The sequence below is a fragment of the Melanotaenia boesemani genome, chromosome 22, assembly GCF_017639745.1.
Source record: "Melanotaenia boesemani isolate fMelBoe1 chromosome 22, fMelBoe1.pri, whole genome shotgun sequence".
NCBI lineage: Eukaryota > Metazoa > Chordata > Actinopteri > Atheriniformes > Melanotaeniidae > Melanotaenia > Melanotaenia boesemani.
The window spans coordinates 4,229,536-4,250,599 of NC_055703.1; the positions used below are offsets into that span (position 1 = coordinate 4,229,536).

At 40.3% G+C, this 21,064-nt stretch overlaps 1 long non-coding RNA gene across 1 annotated transcript; it reads right to left on the reverse strand.

The window, feature by feature from the left end:
* Positions 1 to 1,231: 1,231 nt before the first annotated feature.
* Positions 1,232 to 3,820, reverse strand: LOC121633378. The gene is made up of 3 exons (XR_006009055.1): positions 3,742 to 3,820; positions 1,970 to 1,975; positions 1,232 to 1,243 (listed from the first exon to the last, which is right to left on the reverse strand). It is a non-coding gene; the product is annotated as an uncharacterized LOC121633378 (long non-coding RNA).
* Between the last annotated feature and the right edge of the window lie 17,244 nt (positions 3,821 to 21,064).

The following is a 21,064-nucleotide window of genomic DNA, read 5'->3' on the forward strand; positions in this document are numbered from 1 at the left end:
TTTCCTTTTATTTTCATTAAAACATCCAAAGCATCGGTGTGGCATTTTTTTCTTGGTATATATATTTAAATGAAATAGAACAGATATAGTCTTTCTAGATGCTTTTTCTTCATCTCCTCATCTCACCAACAACCCTTCTACGTCACATCCTGAAAAGCGTTCCGCAGGTAAAAGAAAAATGGCGACCACCATAGGTAAAAAACATACTAAACAAATGCGATTTTTAAAGTAATTAGAGGTTTTTACATGCCAATAACCATTACGCTAAGACAAACGGAACAATAACAACATATTAACACCAACTTGTGCTGATAGTCGGAGTTCCTTTTAGTGTCACCATTTAACAAACATGTTTTTAATGTATTTTTCTGCTAGAGTCCCGTCAGTGTAAACTCTTCAGAGGTTTGTTACTTATTCGTCATTATCTTTAGCGCAGTGAATCCTGGGAGAAAGAGGCCGTAAAGGATGCACAACCAGCAGCCTTCGCTACAGGCCAAACAAAGAGCGGGTTTGAAGGGTGGATTTGGAGACGCCTTCCACATGGGACGGTGCTTGGCGCAATGATAATGTATGCAGCCCGTGAACCTGCACTTCAAAGTGCGTAGACCCTGCATTGGGACACAGCTAACATGTGTATGTTATCACCAAATCCTGCGATAACTTAAAGAACAAAATGCATCCTTCAGTTATCGTGATACGTGGAAGTCATAAACTAGCTTCAGTAAAGGTGTAGCAGACTGATTTTTTTGGACACTGGATATAAAAAACGGTCCAATGATAACATGAAGAAAGGAACATGTGTCAGGTGTCACACTGCAAGAATCAACCACTTCCAGCAGTTTGGATAATTCCAGCAATGTGACGAGACCTAGCAAAATAGTAACCATAGCAACCACAGGTGCATGGGTACCATCTTCTCTCCGGAGCATCGTCTGCAGCTGGATGAAATTCAGTCTGACTCGTCCTTACTAGGTGTAGTAAGTCACAGATGAACTTGAATGGATCTTTATTGTCATTACAAGTGCAACGAAATTATTTCCAGTACAACCCGTCCAAGAGTAGACAACAACAACATATAAACATAGACAGGATCAGGCAGACCGAGGCAGCAGCTGCAGGGCAGCGCACCGTTACATGTTTAATATACCAAATACTGAATTACTGATATGGAATTTGTCCTTTTATAAATTCAACTTTCACAGTGAAAAACTGCACGACTGGTTACTGTGTCCTGGCTCCAGGACTGGCTGGCTGTTTAGTTTCGCTGTTTAGCTTTGATTTCTGTTGTTCTGTTGGTTTTCTACCTTTCATTCTGTTCCCTTTTTTTCTATCTTTTCTCTTCCTGTTTCTCCTCTATCCACCTTTTTCCTTCTGCTGTTTATCCGGTCCAGTCCAGCAGTTATAACCAGATTTAGCAAAATCACATTTCAATATAATAATAAAGAATAACAGCCACTTACTCAAAAGGCTCCTGTTAACAGAGTAGATTTGTTCAGCACAATACAGCATCCAGACCATCATTTTGCTGTCATGATGCTGGACAGGACAGGTTACACACACACAAAAAAAAAAAACAAAAACAAAACAAAAAACAAACAAAAAAATAAAACAAGCCCAAAAACCTGTGACTGGAAATGTTTTCAAGCAACTTCACAGAAAAATAAGCTCGAAGTTCTTTTTAAGTGGCAGGCTTGGAAACACTTGCTGGTGTTAGTCCTGGCCAATCAGTGAGCCAGATTTTTTTCTTATTTTTCTTGGTCAATGCTCATTTATGGGGACAATCACCCCTAGTGAGCAGTTGTTGTAACTGCATGACATTGTTCAGGTGGCTTGGTTCACTTAAGTAAAGTGCACTGTGAAAGCAAATCCGACCAAAGGAAAGAGAACCGTGTCTCCCAGATTTTCCCGGTGAAAACAGTCTTCGGATGGAACAACCTCCTCGACTGACTATCCTGTAACCTGCCCACACATTTCTCTGAGCAGATGCGAAAACCTAGACTTTGTTGAATGGTTTGCTGATGAGTAGCAGTCAATATTTTTTACATAAGAAAATAAAAAAATTTTAAAACTGCAGAAATAATTAATGAACTGTTTAGAAAAAACTTTAAAATCTTTAAGCAGTACCGCTGATTGGCTTGGACACACAACAATCCTCACAGACTGAGTGAGGAATTTCCAAAAGAGGAGAGCTGAGTTTTTTTTAGTCTACAGGGCACATTTCAGATCATCTGGATGCCTGGACTCTGACAACAGTGACAGTAGGGTTAGTCAAAAAGAAAGTCTGGCAGGCGAAGACAGTTACTATTAATCACATCAAGTCGAGGCTCTCACTGCACACGGTGAAAGATGCCAGCATTTTCTTGGGCTCAAACAAAATTACCAGGGAAACTAAACCAGAGCAGTCAAAACAACTCCCCGGCACAGCACTGGCAAGCTAAACACGGATCATATGAATAACAGTTGTCATTTGTAGTCCTAAAGATTTGTGGACAATGGTGGGAAAAGGATTAGACACTTAAGAAGGTTCTGGGTGGTTTGTTGTGTGTGAAACTGGTGTGTTTGGCCCTCAGCCTGAGCTCACATCAGCTCACACATCAGTGTATGGTAACTCAACACAACAGCTGGCAAGTCTGGGTTCATCACAAGGCTTGGAGGTGCTGGGAGTGGCTGGGAAGAAATACACCACCAATCACACACGTAGAGGAAGCTGACCGTCTGACACTCGCTTCATCATGTCTGCAAGGGTTTCCAGTGTATTAAAGCTTTTTCGTTTTTATTTTATTGATTTAGTCGAAATTATTTATCTATCTATCTATCTATCTATCTATCTATCTATCTATCTATCTATCTATCTATCTATCTATCTATCTATCTATCTATCTATCTATCTATCTGTCTGTCTGTATATATATATATATATATATATATATATATATATATATATGTTTGTGTGTGTATTTAGATGATTGTAGATGCTGTATTTATCTTTTTCGTCTTTTGTTGTGGCACCGGAAAAGAAGCCATCTAATTTTGTTGTATATGTATAATGACAATAAAAACATCCGTTTGTTCGTTCATTCAGTTAAGTAGTGAAATATAAGAAAACAACAGTAAGTACGCAAAGCGCTTTCTGAGGTGAGTGGAATGAAATGGCTCTTGGGGATGAGTTATCACTCCTAATGTGTCTCTGACACTAAACAAGGACACTTTTCCCACATTGAGTTTGCTGGAGTTTTTTCTGGCTCATCTCCTTTTCTTTGGTAGCCACTGAAGAAATCTGACAGACTGGAAAAGCTGGTTTAGGACAGAAAGAGGTGGTGGTGAAAAATCAGACTAACAACCCCCCAGGCCAAGGCGGGGTAGGGCTAACTTAGTGAGTTTTCTGGGAAATTTACATGGAAACAACAATGATAAGAACCTGCCTGAGGCAAGAACTGCCAGAAACAAACAGCTGCACGTCACTCACCAGACAACACATCCACAGCTCTTTATTGCTGCAGCTTGAAGCACATTTATCACGTTCATTTCCTCTTCTAGGCTCCAAACCTCAACTTATCACCTCCACCAAGGTGGAGCTTATGTTTGCAGTGGCCTACTGTCTGTCTGTCTGTCTGTTAGTTACATAACTCAAAAAGTTTTGGACCATTTTTTAAAAAAATTTCAGGAAATCTTAGAAATGGATTAACGGTACAAGTCGTTACATTTTGGGGGCGATCGGGATCACTGCCTGGATCTGGGAACTTTTAGGGATTCTTTACTTTTAGGAGATAGAAATCATTTTGCTATTATAGCTTCTAACTCATCAGATAATGTCCAGAATAAAAAAAATGACATCATGGTAGATGTTAAGATCTGACATAGTTTGATCCAGGTCATGTTCTGGATCTGGTTATTTAGAAGGTTCAAAATATCGGGGTCCTGGGTGGGCTCTTTGGTCTTTTGTGCTTTGTCTCAGGTGAGTGACCCTATGGCTTGGTGGAGATCTGTGCTCTACGAGTACTTCTAGTCTGACAATGAAATTTTATATTTTTCTGCAATTAATTTTTTTTTTTTCTAAAAATTTACAAGTTTATACATTTCTTGACAACCTCTGTCTCTTTATATCCACCAACCAGTCTCATCAGCTCCACCTGTTCAACTTCCTGTTAACACAAATATCTAACCAATCACCAGACATGGTGACGACGACTTGCTGAAGCTCAAACTAAGTAATTCAATTCAGCTTTATTTGTATAGCGCTGATTCACAACAATGTCAACTCAGGGCTTTACTGACAAATCAATTCAAGTCAATTTACAATAAATAACAGCCTAGTTAATGAAAACCAACAGACTGCATCAAAAGATCAAAATGAATCAACTAAACTAAACTAAACTAAACTAAACTAAACTAAACTAAACTAAACTAAACTAAGCCATGACCCCCACACCCCGTGCTGAAACCTGCTTCTCATCCTGACTGAGTCTTTTGATTAAACCGAAATAGAATAACTATCATCTTAGGGACATTTGAGGACCAATCCTCTGCACTTCAGTGTTTCTCATGTTTGATAATAACATTTTGGATGGAAAAGGATTCAGACATGAGCTCAACTGTAGCTCCACCTGTTCACTGACCTCACTGAACCCCACATAGACCAGTTGGATGATAGAGCTGAGGCTTTTTATTTCTAACTGAGGATTTTTCTTTCTTTGTTTGGTTGTTTTATGTGAACAAAACCTCCAAATGACAAAAATCTTAAGTGGGTACATTTACAGTCTTAATGTGGACACACAGTCATGCAGGCTCTGTACAGTCAAAACCCCTGTGATCTTTGGGGACCCCGGCTTTAGTGAATATCCCTAAAGTGCTGCGGCAGGTTTTTAGAGACAGACGGACAGCGTTGTCATCACTGTTATCTGAGTTGGCGGGCAGGTTTCCCCAGCCCGAATGTGAAGCCACAGCATGTTTTTGTGATCAAATCAAACAGCAGCCTTATTCTGGGGGAGTGTCTTGGCCTGGGCCAACTTTGTAATGCAAGCTGAACCCAAACTAGCTGCTCCTAGCTGTGCGAGAGGTGAAAAAACTGCTGCTGTGGCTGTTTGCTTCCCTGGCTGTAGTTAAACATCTGAATGTGTTCCACTGGAACAGGAATAAACTAAACTTTAATCCTTTTGATAAGTTAAAATGATGTAAGTGTCTAGGAAGAAGGGAGCAGACCACTGACAGGCTGGAATCCACTGGTAGGTAATTATGGGAGCAAATTGGGAAGTCAGTTTTAAAGGAGAAAGGCAGGAAAACAACATTTCTTTAATATCTCTACTTATAAGACGCCCTGTTTGTTCATCATCTGTCAAACTCAAATACACAGAGGGCCATGATGAAAAAACATGGAACAATTTTGTTCAGGGTCTTTTAATAGATTTTATATGTAGTAATTCAAAGAAATTATGTTCTCTACAATAGTCCCCAAAAAAGTTTAACATGATAGAAAACTTCAGGCTATTCCATGTTGTTTGTATTTCAGCTGCATTTAAATCATGTTTAACCTGACATCATCTTTCTGTTCAGTCTTTATGTGACAAACCACTTCTGGGTTTCTATAACTCTGCTTCTGTTACAACAAAAACTTTCCTCGAGTAATAAAAAATTATAAAACGTGAAGGTTGGACTTATTTATCTGTTATCTGTCTTTTTGCTGTTAGTTTCTTAGGTATTTTTAGTTTATTTATGAGTGCCCTTTAAAGTTTTATTTACACTCAATAATTTCAACTTCTGATTAGCCAACCTGTATAAATAACGTGCAAAGACATATTTTCTGTGCAGTCTTGAGGAATTTAACATAAAAGCGTTCATATCCTCTTTATTATTGCATCCCATAGACAGTTGATCTTGCACTTTATGAACGTTGTCTTAAATCACAAACAGTAAATACTGTAAGTAAATAGTTTCAGAATTATGCAGTACCTTTCTTTATTCATGGTATAGCATTTATCTCTCTCAGTTAGGAAGATTCTTACACAGCAGACTATTTAAAAACAGTCTTGGGGTTCCTCAATGTTTAATGTTGGGATGTCTTCAAAATATTCCTACTGCCCAGCTTGAAGATGGTTTTTAGTTACTTTCGTCAAATTTCAGGTTATTTATTTCCTTCTCATAGAAGTCATCATTTCCACATCTGTCACTGTACCAAAGAGGCAACCATTAACAGGTGTGTTCCATGAAGTGTGGGAAGTCTTCTGGAGAATACAGGTATCGATCCCACAAATAGAAAGCTGAAATCCTCCAACACTAACCCAGTCATGCAACAACTCATCAGACCTTCTCTCAGTATTATTACCTCCACCAAGGTGGAGGTTATGCCTTCAGTGGCAAACTCTGTCTGCCTGTTAGCAACATAACTCAAGAAGCAAAGGTATGATTTTGCTTAAGTTTTCAGGAAATCTCAAAATGGTATAAGGAGCAAGCAATTAGAATTTGGGGGTGATCCGGATCACCCCCTGAATCCAGGAAGTTTTTTATGCTGCCCAGGTAGCATAAAAAAACTTGAAACCCCATCTGGCTGTGCCAGTTGATGCAGCGACATGTCAGGCATGAGGATGGGAAACAAAGAGGAGGCGCAGCACAACTACGAAAAAAAAAAAAATATGCTGGTAAACCTTCAAAAATGACTGACAGTTCAACCACAGCAGGAACTTCATCAGCTGCTGTGGATGATGATGATGATGATGGTAGAAGCTGTGGTAAGCTGCACTGCTTTCACATCATTGATGTTTTGTTCTGAGTAAAGAGATGCACCAAACCCAGTAGATCTGTTAGCGGTGAACACGCTAACAGACGTGAACTCGCTAACAACGGTGAACTCGCTAGCTGTCTACAAAGCTATGATGAAGTGATGCAAACATTCCAATAAAACGGCTGTTTGATTAGGTGGTTAACTGGTAGTGTTAACTGGTTAAAAGATCAGATCTTAAATTTAGCTCTTTTATGTCTTTCAAACTAAATCATCTTATTGAAAGTATAAACATTTTCTAACCATCATTCATCAACATTAGCAGTGACTCAGCAGATTTCTGATTTTATTATCGATTATTGTTTGTGGGCTGATAGATATTTTTAGGTTGAAATGTGTTACAGGCAGCGCCTGTGTAGATGTTTATGGACAATAAATAAGAGTCTAATAAGTTTAAATAAGAATAATAAGTTTATTATTCAGCCTACACTTCAGTCCAGATGTTAATACTGATGCAGCTCTTTGTCTCTACCAGAGAATCTAATAATTCTGGACCTGACTGCATCATTGTGATAAAAAGAAAAGGAATCTCCGTTCTGCGGAGATGTAGCCATGGTGACTGCCCTTGTCTGGGAGGCTGGGGATCCTGCTCTGCAGCCCTGTGGCTGTGGTGTGGACGCTGTCCTCACCTGGGTGGTTCCTGTGGTGGCACCCTCTGGTCATGGGTGGGCTGGCTTCCATTGTGACCTGATCGCCAAGATATTGTTTCCTCACAGCAGAGTCAAGCCAGTTGTTTTCATTGTATTATTATTATTTTTTTAGAGACAGTTATTAGCGATGGTTGAATGCTGGTCAGTGGCCGTAGGGATGTTTTGTAGTTGTTGCTCAAACCTCAGCACAGTAAATATGCTGAGACGAGGGAACAGAGTGTGGAGTGATTCTGATCCAAAACCTTCTTTGCTTTGCTTATTATTGCAGTAATTCTTGAAACTTTAGTTTCTACATGTTTTATATTTAATAATAATTTAATATTAATTTAAATTTTATATTTGACATATAAAAGTTAAATTTATCATCTATAATTACTCCCAAAATGTTATTTCATGAACTCTTTCAATTTATACACTATCTATTTTTATTATTTACCGTGTATTAATTGTAGAGTTACCAAACAGCATTATTTTAGAAAGCTTAAATTTAATGACATCCTATTTCTGTCAAACCATTTTTTAGTTTGTTCATTTTTTACAACCAAAGAATCAAATGTCAATTAAAGAAAAATGTAATTTATCAATGATAACTGTGTTTCTATTGGTATCTAATCACTTAACTAAGATAACTGTCATGTTTTTATTCTCTTAGACTGACGCGTGGGCTTCACGGTTGTGTGGTAGTTAGCACAGCAGCCTCACAACAAGAAGTCCGCTGGTTTGAGCCTCAGTTCAGGGGAGGTTCTAACAGTGGAGGAGTTTGCATCTTCTCCCCGTGTATGCGTGGGTTGTCCAGCTTCCTCCTACCTTCCAAAGACATGATGTTAGGTTAACTGGTCGCTCTAAATTCTCCCAAGGAATGAGTGGTTATTTGTCTCTCTGGGATGGACTGACGGCCTGCCCAGGGTGTACCTGCTCATTGCTGGGATAGACTCCAGCTATGAATGAAGCACCATAGAAGAAGACAGTACACATGTAAACAATGTTGAAGTAGTTACATCACTGCACATGAGGCCACTAGACCCACTCACATATGATAATATGTTAAAAAATACATAGAAAAAAACATACAATCATAAAATAGAAACATTTTCCTTCTTCAGTTCTCTACGGTTAAAGAAGGAAAGATTATGTAAAACACATTGTGTTTTTAGTTGCATGAAAAGTGCTTTATAAATAAAGTTTAATTTGATTGATTTGAAGGTGGAGTTGGACTGTCCAACCCCTCCATTGAGTAGTATGAAGCTGCTCCCGCATCCAAGTCTCATTACAGTAAAACAGGAAGCATAGAAAAAAACTTAATCTAGCACAGCCGGCTGTGTCGGACTTTACTTTGTAAGGCCGTCAGTAGAAATAAATGAAATAGTAGAAATAAATGTACAGTATTGTTTATATAAATAAAAAGCAGCTGCATGGCGCCGGGGTGAATTTGTCTGAACGAAGGTCCTGGGTTTATCTGGATCGGCCTTGAGGTCCGCCATCAAATGATGATATTCATCATGCTGTTTCCTAGTTTGTAACAAAGGATGAACCCAGGGTTGTCTTTCTCTTTGGTTCAGTAGAGTCAACAGCAAGATTTCTGTCAATTCCAGCTAAATCTTCTGACTCTTCATCCTTCATCCCTTGTCTGTCACGCACTGCTTGGAAAATGTCAAAATTCCCAACAGTATCATAACCAATCAAATTTCTTGGAGAAAAGCGACCCAAGAGCACGATGCGGGGCACTGCCGCCGTCTCCCCCGTGTGCTGGGTTTCACTTGCCGCCATCGCCCTCCGTGTGCCGGGTTTCACCTGCCGCCATCGCCCTCCGTGTGTTGGGTTTCACCTGCCGCCATCGCCCCCTGTGTGTTGGGTTTCACCTGCCGCAGTCGCTACCCGTCTGTTGGGTTTCACCTGCCGCCGTTGCCCCCCGTGTGTTGGGTTTCACCTGCCGCTGTCGCCCCCCGTGTGTTAGGTTTCACCTGCCGCCGTCACCCCCTGTGTGATGGGTTTCACCTGCCGTTGTCACCCCCCGTGTACTGGGTTTCACCTGCCGCTGTCGCCCCCCATGTGCCGGGTTTCACCTGCCTTTGACGCCCCCTTATGTTGGGTTTGACCTGCTGTTGTCGCCCCTCGTGTATTGGGTTTCACCTGCCACCGTCGCCCCCCCCGTGTCTTGGGTTTCACCTGCCATTGTCACACTCCGTATGTTGGGTTTCACCTACCACCATCGCCCCTCATCAAATATCTTAGTAAAACTTCAAACAACATTTAATCCATATCCCAAATAGCTTTCGTACAAGAGTACATAAGGTAGGAAGGCCATTGTGGTCCTGCAGTAGTAGAACATTTACAACACTGTAAAACGTGGTTACAAATGAAAGACGGACTGTAATCCAAGCTATCACAAACACAGTTTTCCAACTGTTCGCGATTACTGAAATAATTCAATTCAACTTTATTTGTACAGCGCCAGTTCACAACAAAGTGAATCTCTCTACCTACATGTTGAAAAACCAGACTCGATATAACACTCTGGTTCACAGAGTGAGAGCGAGTGTTTATCATTCCACAGAAGCGCCATCCTTACCAGTTTTAACTGGTTATAAATCAGGCTTTCCATCCATGTTGAATACCACACCAACTGGGACAATTAAAGAGAGAAATCACCCACCAAACACTCATTACTTACTTTTTCTGATACATATATGGTACCAGTCAAAAGTTTGAAGATATGTCCTCATTAAATCTGGGAAAGTGTGTCTAAAAACTAAGTAATAGTATGAGGACATTCGGGATGGATTTTCACTAAGTGGCAGGTCCACAGAGCCTGTAATTAGCTGAGAGGCTACATTTTTATCAAATTTATAGGATGTTATAAATCTGTAAAATGCTAAGAGCAAAGAAAGAACTTGTTTCTTGTTTCTGAACATGCTCACTGATGCCTTCATACCTCCAGCCAGATCCCAAGCAACTGTGGCCACATCCTTGAAATGTCTTTTTCTTCCAAACCTATAGCTGTAGCAATTACGTCTACAGGACTTGGGAACATAACATTCACCAACCTCAGAGGAACTTTGAGAAGACTCAACAATGCTTTGCTTGCACAGAAAATATGTACATATGCCCCGGAGCAAGAAGTGGAAGAGTTCACATTCTCAGCAGTTCAACAATTAACCACTTATGGAGTACAAGAGAAAGAGGTCTAAGAGGTCCTGTCGAGTTTGAAAAAGTCCAAATGAGATTTACAATTTGATTCTGGATAGCTGAATGAGCTGATGTGTGTGGCAGGGGGCACATGTTCTGCCTGTTTCCCATAAACTAGACAAAGACTAAGTAGCTCCAGACGTGGGATTACATCCAGGCTGGGATGTGTGTCCCATAAGGAAGAATTCCTTTCCTTCCATCAAGGAGAATTACAATCTTTACCTCCAACATGAAGATCGGCTTCCTTGCTTTTTGTGGTTGTTCTAGTTAAAGAAAACTGAAGTCGATGTTGTGTAATGACGCATTGATAGGAATATTTAAAGCACCACAGCTCCACACATGAAATAAATCATATAATATTGTCTCATAATTTTACAAACTTCATCACATTCATTTTGTCACAGAAATTATCCCACCCAGTGTCATTTAATAAATCGCTCTGGTTGCACCATCACCCGTCCTTAAAACTGATCTACTCCCCTTTAAGAGCCAGCAGCAGTGTGGAAGGACAGGAAACGGGGACAAAATTCACAACTGCAACTTCAGAGTCTTACACACAGTTTTGTGCTTTGCATCTGTGGACAGGATGTTTGCAAAAGAACTTCGATTATTTTCCAATAATATGAATCTTTTTTACAATCACGCAAATCCTTTTCTGTAAATTTTAACTTGAATTTTTTTGGGCAAATTTCTTTTGCAGGATGACAAACTTGATTTGCAAACATAAACTCTGAAATAATTTAAAATATTTATTTACAACAGCAACTTCTTTATGACTTTAAATTGAGGCCATATTGGAATTCAAGCACATTCTGAACAGGATCTTAAAGATCTCAGATTTTCCCATCATGCTTCACTCCCCGACAGCAGGTGTACTGGTGGTTCCTGGAGGGTCTAACAGTAGAACGGGAGGCAGACCCCGCTTTGTGGAACCAGCTCCCAGTCTGGCTTCAGGTGTCAGACCCCCTCTCTTCAGATCATCTTCTAACTTCCCTTCCTGATAAATCTTAAAGTAGGTCTGGCTCGGTGACCATGATCTGCATCCTTTAGTCCTGCTCCTATCAGAAATGTCCACAAGTCCTTCGTTGCAAGTAGCAAGTGACTTTTAGTGGTACTGAGTAATCTGCTGTGTGGTCTGCTTGGAAGATGCATTATAATATCCAAGCAATGTAAAATCCGTCCTCAACCTTTGTCTACCAGCAGTCAGTAACAGCTCTGATCTGTAGCTTAAACTGACCGATGCTCTGTCCCCCTCTGGATGATTTCTTTGCTTTTCTGAATTCAGAAAACCTGGAGATGAACATGGAAATTTATTCAGATTAGTGAATATATTCTTAACATAATTTATCCAAGAGTTTTTAATGTAAACAAAAATCCATCTGGAACTGGAAAAAAATTAAAATACTAAAAGTGCAGTTGATCTTTTCTTGAATGTAGAGAGGAGGGTCAATATGCTGCACTTTAGTGTAGGATCACCACCTGTCCTGCAGGTTTTAGATGTTTCCCAGCAGCAACACACCTGATCAACGTGACAAGTTGTTGTCAAGTTCTGCATAAGAATCTTAATGAACCATTAATCACTCAGGTGTATTGCAGCAGGTAAGCATGTAAAATCTGCAGGACAGCAGCTCAATGGGTCAACAATCCGCTGTAACTGAATGAGTGTTGCTAATTTTCAGGACACTGAAGGTGATGGTGCACGTACTGATGGATAAGTTGAAGATGACATTTAACAAGTCACCACAGACTGAACTGATTAGATCTGAGCTTGCTGTCTGTGTTTGTCTGCAGACTTGCCACACTTGACCTACTGGGCTTAAACAGGATTGTAGAAGTATCCACAGTTTATTAGATCGGTATATATGATGACCATGTACCTCTATTCCCTACTTTTAAACACTGAAACAAGGTCCATGGCACTCTTTTTTCCTACATTTCTTCTCTCTGACACATTTAGTTTTGAATAGTTTATGTTTTGTGGATGTAAAGCAAGGCAAGTTTATTTGTACAAGGCAATTAAAAGTGCTTTACATAAAGCATTAAAAGCATTCCAGCAGGGTGCTGGAAGCAAAAGCAAGTGCATTAAAAACTAACTTTAAAAAGAAATAAAAATATTTAAATAAAAAAAACAGAAAGTAAAAAAGCTTAATAAAATAGTTAAAACGCCATAAATAAAGTTCCAGTGTGGGGAATCAACAGCTGTTCTGATAAAAGGCAGCAAATAGAAAAGTTTTTAACCCTGATGTAAAACTGCTGAGTCAGCAGATCTGCAGTTTTCTGGGAGTTTGTTCTACATGTGACGAGCATAAAAGCTGAACGCTGCCTCTCCACGTTTAGTTTTGACTCTGGGAACAGAAAATAGACCTGACCCTGATGACCTGTGGGATCTGGTTGCTTCATAACGAACCAGAAGATCCTGAATGGATTCTGGTCCTAAACCATTCAGGTCTTGGAAACTAACAGCAGGATTTTTAAGTCAGTTCTTTTCCAGACAGTAAGCCAGTGTAAAGATCTGAAGACTGGAGTTCTAGGATCTCCTGTCCTGTCTTAGTGAGGACTTGAGAAGCAGCGTTCTGGACTAACTGCTGTAACATGCTGAATCACAGGTGTAAAAGCACCTTGTGTATCAGAGCATTGCTGAGGCCTGGACCAGACATCCAGGAGCTGCTGCCTCCAGCAGTCAGAACAACCACTCAGGTCAGCAGACTGCCAGCTGGCCCTCAGCCACAGTTAGTTTTCTCTCCTCCCTGCTGGCCTCTCTGGGATCATCAGCAGCCAATAAAAACACAGAAAACACAAACCTGCTCAAAAGCACTAACATGTATCTCTGATCTACATCAACCTTCTCCTCCTCCAGCCTGATGGAAGGCAGGGGAGGATCTGGTGCTACACATTAACTCTGATGGCTTCATATATATGTTCTTACTCTGTAGTAATAAAATAATGCGTATGAAAAACAATCCAAATAGTTTAAGTTGTGATTCTCCAAAAGTTATTATTCAATTCAGAGTTTCCAGAAATGGACTTTTATTGTTAAAGGTGTCATCACCTGGTCTTTTCATGTATCCACTGTCTTCTGAAGGTCTTTAAATATTTTTTTGAAAAGTTATTAGAATAAAAAAATCAAACATAAAGCTTGTTCTGACCCTTTGCTCATACCACAACTTTGTCTTGTGAGAGTTCATGTAAGCTTTTGACTAATTTAAATAATGTTAATGAGGTGCACGCTGATTGGCTGCAGGGAGGCCAGAGTCGGAAGGGGGAATGGCCCAGTGCATGTACAGTGCGTCCGACTCCAAAACATCAACAGCTTAGTGATGGCGAGTGAACCTGACCGAGCAGCAGCTTACAGAATTCAGCCATTTATGTTTGAACCAGACGCCGAGAGTGAAGATACCGAGATGGTGGAAGAAATACATTTACAACAAAACGCTTACAAAGATTTATGTGGCAGAGCATTTCACCCTACTTATAAAGAAGAAAACACAGGGCTCATTTGTATATTGCAGGGGTTAAATTTTTAGGCTTGTCCCTTAGCATTACCATTAGCATTAGCTGCATCAGCAGTAAAGCATGACTTTATATCATTATATCATTCCACGCCTAAAGCATGACTGTTTGTGTGAAAAGAAGAAAAATAATGCTCCTCTATGGCTGGAATAAAGCCAAGAAGACGTTTCTGATGCACGGTGGTGCCACAAAGCAGCTGAGCTGGAGTTGGTTTAGTGAGGATAGCAGGTAAATAGTAGCAGGAATAACTGGAAATGAGGAAAAAGTGGAAACATGGAAATAGTTTCTGTTGTGTGTTTGTTTCATTGCCAATATTTTTTCTACTGAAAGCCTTGAGAGAATGATGCATATTATTGGGATTAAAAGCTCCAGTTGCTACAGACTGGTTTATACTGGGATTAAAAGCTTCAGCTGCTACAGACTGGTTTATACTGGGATTAAAAGCTTCAGCTGCTACAGACTGGTTTATACTGGGATTAAAAGCTTCAGCTGCCACAGACTGGTTTATACTGGGATTAAAAGCTTCAGCTGCTACAGACTGGTTTATACTGGGATTAAAAGCTTCAGCTGCTACAGACTGGTTTATACTGGGATTAAAAGCTCCAGCTCCTACAGACTGGTTCATACTGGGATTAAAAGCTTCAGCTGCTAAACACTGGTTTATATTGGGATTAAAAGCTCCAGCTGCTACAGACTGGTTTATATTGGGATTAAAAGCTCCAGTTGCTACAGACTGGTTTATACTGGGATTAAAAGCTTCAGCTGCTACAGACTGGTTTATATTGGGATTAAAAGCTCCAGCTCCTACAGACTGGTTTATACTGGGATTAAAAGCTCCAGTTGCTACAGACTGGTTTATACTGGGATTAAAAGCTTCAGCTGCTACACACTGGTTTATATTGGGATTAAAAGCTCCAGCTCCTACAGACTGGTTTATACTGGGATTAAAAGCTCCAGTTGCTACAGACTGGTTTATACTGGGATTAAAAGCTTCAGCTACTACAGACTGGTTTATACCGGGATTAAAAGCTCCAGTTGCTACAGACTGGTTTATACTGGGATTAAAAGCTTCAGTTGCTACAGACTGGTTTATACTGAGATTAAAAGCTCCAACTGCTACACACTGGTTTATATTGGGATTAAAAGCTCCAGTTGCTACAGACTGGTTTATACTGGGATTAAAAGCTTCAGCAACTACAGACTGGTTTATACTGGGATTAAAAGCTCCAGTTGCTACAGACTGGTTTATACTGGGATTAAAAGCTTCAGCTGCTACAGACTGGTTTATACTGGGATTAAAAGCTTCAGCTGCCACAGACTGGTTTATACTGGGATTAAAAACTTCCGCTGCTACAGACTGGTTTATACTGAGATTAAAAGCTTCAGCTGCTACAGACTGGTTTATACTGGGATTAAAAGCTTCAGCTGCTACAGACTGGTTTATACTGGGATTAAAAGCTTCAGCTGCTACAGACTGGTTTATACTGGGATTAAAAGCTTCAGCTGCTACACACTGGTTTATATTGGGATTAAAAGCTCCAGCTCCTACAGACTGGTTTATATTGGGATTAAAAGCTCCAGTTGCTACAGACTGGTTTATACTGGGATTTAAAGCTTCAGCTGCTACACACTGGTTTATATTGGGATTAAAAGCTCCAGCTCCTACAGACTGGTTTATATTGGGATTAAAAGCTCCAGTTGCTACAGACTGGTTTATACTGGGATTAAAAGCTCCAGCTGCTACAGACTGGTTTATACTAAGGTTAAAAGCTTCAGCTGCTACAGACTGGTTTATACTGGGATTAAAAGCTTCAGCTGCTACAGACTGGTTTATACTGGGATTAAAAGCTCCAGCTCCTACAGACTGGTTCATACTGGGATTAAAAGCTTCAGCTGCTAAACACTGGTTTATATTGGGATTAAAAGCTCCAGCTGCTACACACTGGTTTATATTGGGATTAAAAGCTTCAGTTTCTACAGACTGGTTTATACTGGGATTAAAAGCATCAGCTGCTACAGACTGGTTTATACTGAAGTTAAAAGCTTCAGCTGCTACAGACTGGTTTATACTGAGGTTAAAAGCTTCAGCTGCTACAGACTGGTTTATACCGGGATTAAAAGCTCCAGTTGCTACAGACTGGTTTATACTGGGATTAAAAGCTTCAGCTGCCACAGACTGGTTCATACTGGGATTAAAAGCTTCAGCTGCTACAGACTGGTTCATACTGGGATTAAAAGCTGCAGCTGCTACAGACTGGTTTATACTGAGATTAAAAGCTTCAGCTGCTACAGACTGGTTTATACTGGGATTAAAAGCTCCAGCTGCCACAGACTGGTTTATACTGGGATTTAAAGCTTTAGCTGCCACAGACTGGTTTATACTGAGATTAAAAGCTTCAGCTGCCACAGACTGGTTTATACTGAGATTAAAAGCTTCAGCTGCTACAGTATGGTTTATACTGGGATTAAAAGCTTTAGCTGCCACAGACTGGTTTATACTGAGATTAAAAGCTTCAGCTGCTACAGACTGGTTTATACTGGGATTAAAAGCTCCAGCTGCTACAGACTGGTTTATACTGGGATTAAAAGCTTCAGCTGCTACAGACTGGTTTATACTGAGATTAAAAGCTTCAGCTGCTACAGACTGGTTTATACTGGGATTAAAAGCTTCAGGTGCTACAGACTGGTTTATATATAACCCGACTACAAACAATGCAGACGAGTGGGTGTGTTAGATTTATAGTGCATGAAATAATCAGTGGTGCCGAGGTGGCTTTACAAATGCAGCATGTAAAGGCACGAGGCCCCTAATATCCGGCCGGACCTGCTGACTTGTTTGACGGGGTCATGATAGAGGCTAGAGTTTATCAAGAATTCTTTTTATTCCAGACTAGATCATTCATTAATCAATATTTCTTAAATCAGGATGTTAAAATGTGAAAAACAACTAAATCCAGGACTTCCACGGCTTGTAAACATATTTTTTCTCACTTCATTTCTTTTATTTTTATCAGTTTTTATGTCTTGATGCTGACAAGGATTTAAAAGGGTGAGCTTCCACATGCATTTTTACATAGAAAAATTAAACAAGCAGACCAAATATAGCAAAAGTTTTAAAAGTTTTAAGGGGTAATATTTGGCAAAAGAGCCATTACAAGAAAATATGGTAAACCAGATTCTCCTATGATCAGTGGGTACAGATTATTGAGGGAATCTATTTAGTGTGAAAGCTGATGCACATACTGCAAGTACAAGAAGCTCAGCTTAAAGAAAAATGGAAAATAGGGACTTAATTCGAAGCAGAATAGTGCCGAAGACTAAAGGAGGGACAACTGATTGATTAAGATGACTATAAAGGTACAGAAGGTAACTCCCACATATCTGTACTGTTTGGGCTTTCTTCCTTTTCGACTTCATTTCTTTTTTCAAATTTTGTGCATTTGTTATGTTTATACTGTCTTTTGTATGTAAAAACATAATACAAATGGATGCAGAAAGTATATTGTTCCGGAACCTAGATAAAATGAAGCCTTGCTCTGAGTGCTAAACATCAGTTGTCCTGAATTCGGTAAAAGATGTTGTCCTTGCTGGCATCCACATGGATGGACTGATGTTTGGAGAATATCTTACAGTTCAAGTAAACTGAGCTGCTGCTCAGACTTGTGTGATGTTGGTCCAGCTCCTCTGGAGACTTTAAGTCCTGCTTTAAACACAGTAGATCTGACGCTGCACACACAGCAGCAGTCCTGTTTACTGAAGCCAGAGGTCAAAGATTCTCACTATCCATTCGCCTTTAATTGGGAGCAACTGGCCCAAAGGATGATCAAAGGGCCGGCTGTGGAAGTTTAAACTCTGTCCAGGCTGGGGAGGCTGGAATCCCACACTAACAAGCTGAGGACCTCATACCAAATCAAGGACTTCAAATCTCATATTCTTAAAAGGAAACTCCTTGAGCATTTTAACAAGGTTTAACAGCTTTAAGAGAGTTTGTTGGCAAATGTTTGTCAGTTCTTCTTGGCCGTGTGGTATACAGTAAATTTTCAGTAGTTAAAGGATGATAGCAGTTTGTGAGTAGAGTTAAACAAGCAGCTTGGACAGCTTGGTGGCTGAGGATGAATAAAAAGGCACTCTGGATGTGTCTTGTCTCAGAGTTTTAAGCACCGGTGCACATCCTATTCTTTCAATAAGCAAGTCAACACCTTTCAGGACCCATTACAGTTTGCTTATTGTAATATTCTGGGTTGAAGATGCCGTCATCTACCTGCTTCAGAGAGATGGTGGTCAGCAGCACTGGAGCACCCCAAGGGACTGTACTCTCCCCATTTATTTTCACACTGAACACCTCAGACTTCCAACCCAACTCTCAGTCCTTGTCATGATGCGGCGGAGGTGAGGATCCAAATGCAGCATGTAAAAGCAGGACGCAGACGGAATGCAGGAACAAAGGTTTTAATCCAGGAACAGAAATTACCATGAAAAGACACTATGCAAACATGACGGGGAAAAAAGACGGATGATCTGACAAAGGACACCGAAACCAAGGAGTATAAATACAGAGGTGAACTAACGGGGGCAGGTGAAGCAAATGAGCAAATCAGACCAGGTGTCCTAATAAACAGGAACACAAAACAGAATGCAGCCCACCAGGGAAGGTACTACAAAATAAAGCCAGACAAGAGAATGAACCCACATGATAGTAAGACAAAACCAAAAACACACAGGCCATGACAGTCCTGTCATCTGCAGAAATACTCTGATTACTCTGTACTTGTGGAGTATCAGTGATGGATGAGAAGCTGAGTCCGGAGAACTGGTCAGTCAGTTTGTGCGATGCAGCAAAAACAATCATCTTGAACACAAAAAGACCAAAAGAGAAGACTGTTGACTTCAGGAGGAAGAGGAGTAAACAAAACACTGTCTATGTCCTGGGATAATATTTCCAGTATGTCACATTTAAAAGACTGAGTCACACCTCAGTGACATACTCACCTTATCAGTGAGCAGGTTGCAACCTGTTGACAGGCTGTAATGTCCACAGATCAGCTTCATGTGTCCCGCTAGTGTTAGAAATTTGCCTTGTTCAACATGCATTATTTGTTGTTGATGACATTTTGCACTTTATTTGGTTACAATTTAGTGTCTGCATTTTTTTTATCCTTCTAACTATCCCTTTGTTGCTCTTTTGCAATATTGATGTTTGCTGCGTGTTATTTGCAGTGATAGAAAATAATGCACTTGCATGCATGAACAATGATTAAAAGAACTATGATTTACATTTATTTGTGTTTCATCCTTAATTTAGCTGTGTTTGGCCTGCAGTATATTTTCACTTGGGCCCTTGGAGGCTAAATGTTTGGGCACCCCTGACCTAGAAGAAGGAACAGAGCAGAATCTACTTCTAGATCCTTCAATGGCTGAACCGAGATGTTTCATTTCTTCTCTCAGTCTGTGGTGGAGAGTTTAATCTGCTTTGCAGCATCTGTTGCGGCAGCAGAACCAGAGACTTAAAGAAACTGAACACACTGATCTCGTAGTTTTGGTTCTGTTCTAGGGCAGATCTGGAGCTGGAGAATCCTACAACATTATAATTACTTTCAGGGGATAAATAAAGTATTTTCATTTCATCACTGTTTTAGCTTTTCATTTCTATTCCTGGTGACAGTAAACATTACCTGTAAACACTTTTAATACTGACAAAGAAATCTTGGCATAGGAAAGTTATTTGTGTGAAGCCTCTTTTATGAACAGCACAGCATCGCTGTGTGAAGGATCTGGGCTTTATTTTGGTTGGATTTGAGCCCTACTCCATGAGACACATCTGTCGGCCAGTGGCATCCCCGTGGCTGCAGCCTGTGCTGAGACAGCAATCTGCCCAAACAAAAGTCTTATCAACACAGACAAACAAGAGTCTGACCCACCAACCCCCACAAAACCAGCAGCACAGACCAGACAGACACCTCCATTCAGCCTCTGCCTCTGCGTATATGAACCTGCTTCCAGCTAAATCTTAAAAAGAGGGAAAGATTTAATCAACTTGCAAAAGCTTACGAATACGTGACAAGCAGCATCTCACAGATCAGCTAAGGGTTTACTCTCTGCTTTTAATCTCCCTGTCAAAGCCCTCGATCACTCAGAGACAACATGGAGGTTTACATGAATCATGCTATGACCTGCTGTTTCAGAGATGAAGCCGTTGGATGAACATTTAAACAGTGAAAAAACTGGAGTAGGTGTTTAGCCTGAGGATGGGCTGAAGGAATGCAGCCATGCCCGCCCTCTGAACATGAGGGACTTTTCCCAACACTAATGAGAAACACTTAACGCCGGCCCTGGAATGTGGGGCCACTATTATTTCCAGCTGATCCATTCACAGAAAAGGTTTAGGAGCAACAGCATCTGCAGAGTTTCCTCCGGATGTGGCTGCTCCCACTCACATGCAGGAAAAGTTCCCGTTTTTTGATGTTCACAAACTGCTCATCTAATTACGGGTGCCAACGCTGTAAGCATTAAGGCACACATATTTCTATTCTGTATACTTATTCTGATTGAACATTTCTAGTTTCTATCACAGTTTTCAGTGTCTCTGCCATGCTGCAGTGTTGACTTAATGGATCTCAGTGCATTGGCTTGACCTGATTATATCTGCCGCAATACAAATAAAGTTAAACTGAATTGACTCAGCCCCCACAAAGGTTTTGTCAAAACGTTCATCTTGATCAGATGAAGTGGGCTTTGACTTTTGCTATACAAAATTTTAAGGCATGTAAATCACAAAAAAACTGTGATATTTGTCCTTTTGAACGTGAATGGGATTCGTCCGAAATGAGAATAAACCAGCCATCTTTGGAACTCTGCAACTCAAGCATGCTTTCACACAGAAACTTCGTTCCAAAGTTAAACAGGTCAAAAAACATAAAACTTTTACAGCCATTTTTATACACAATTG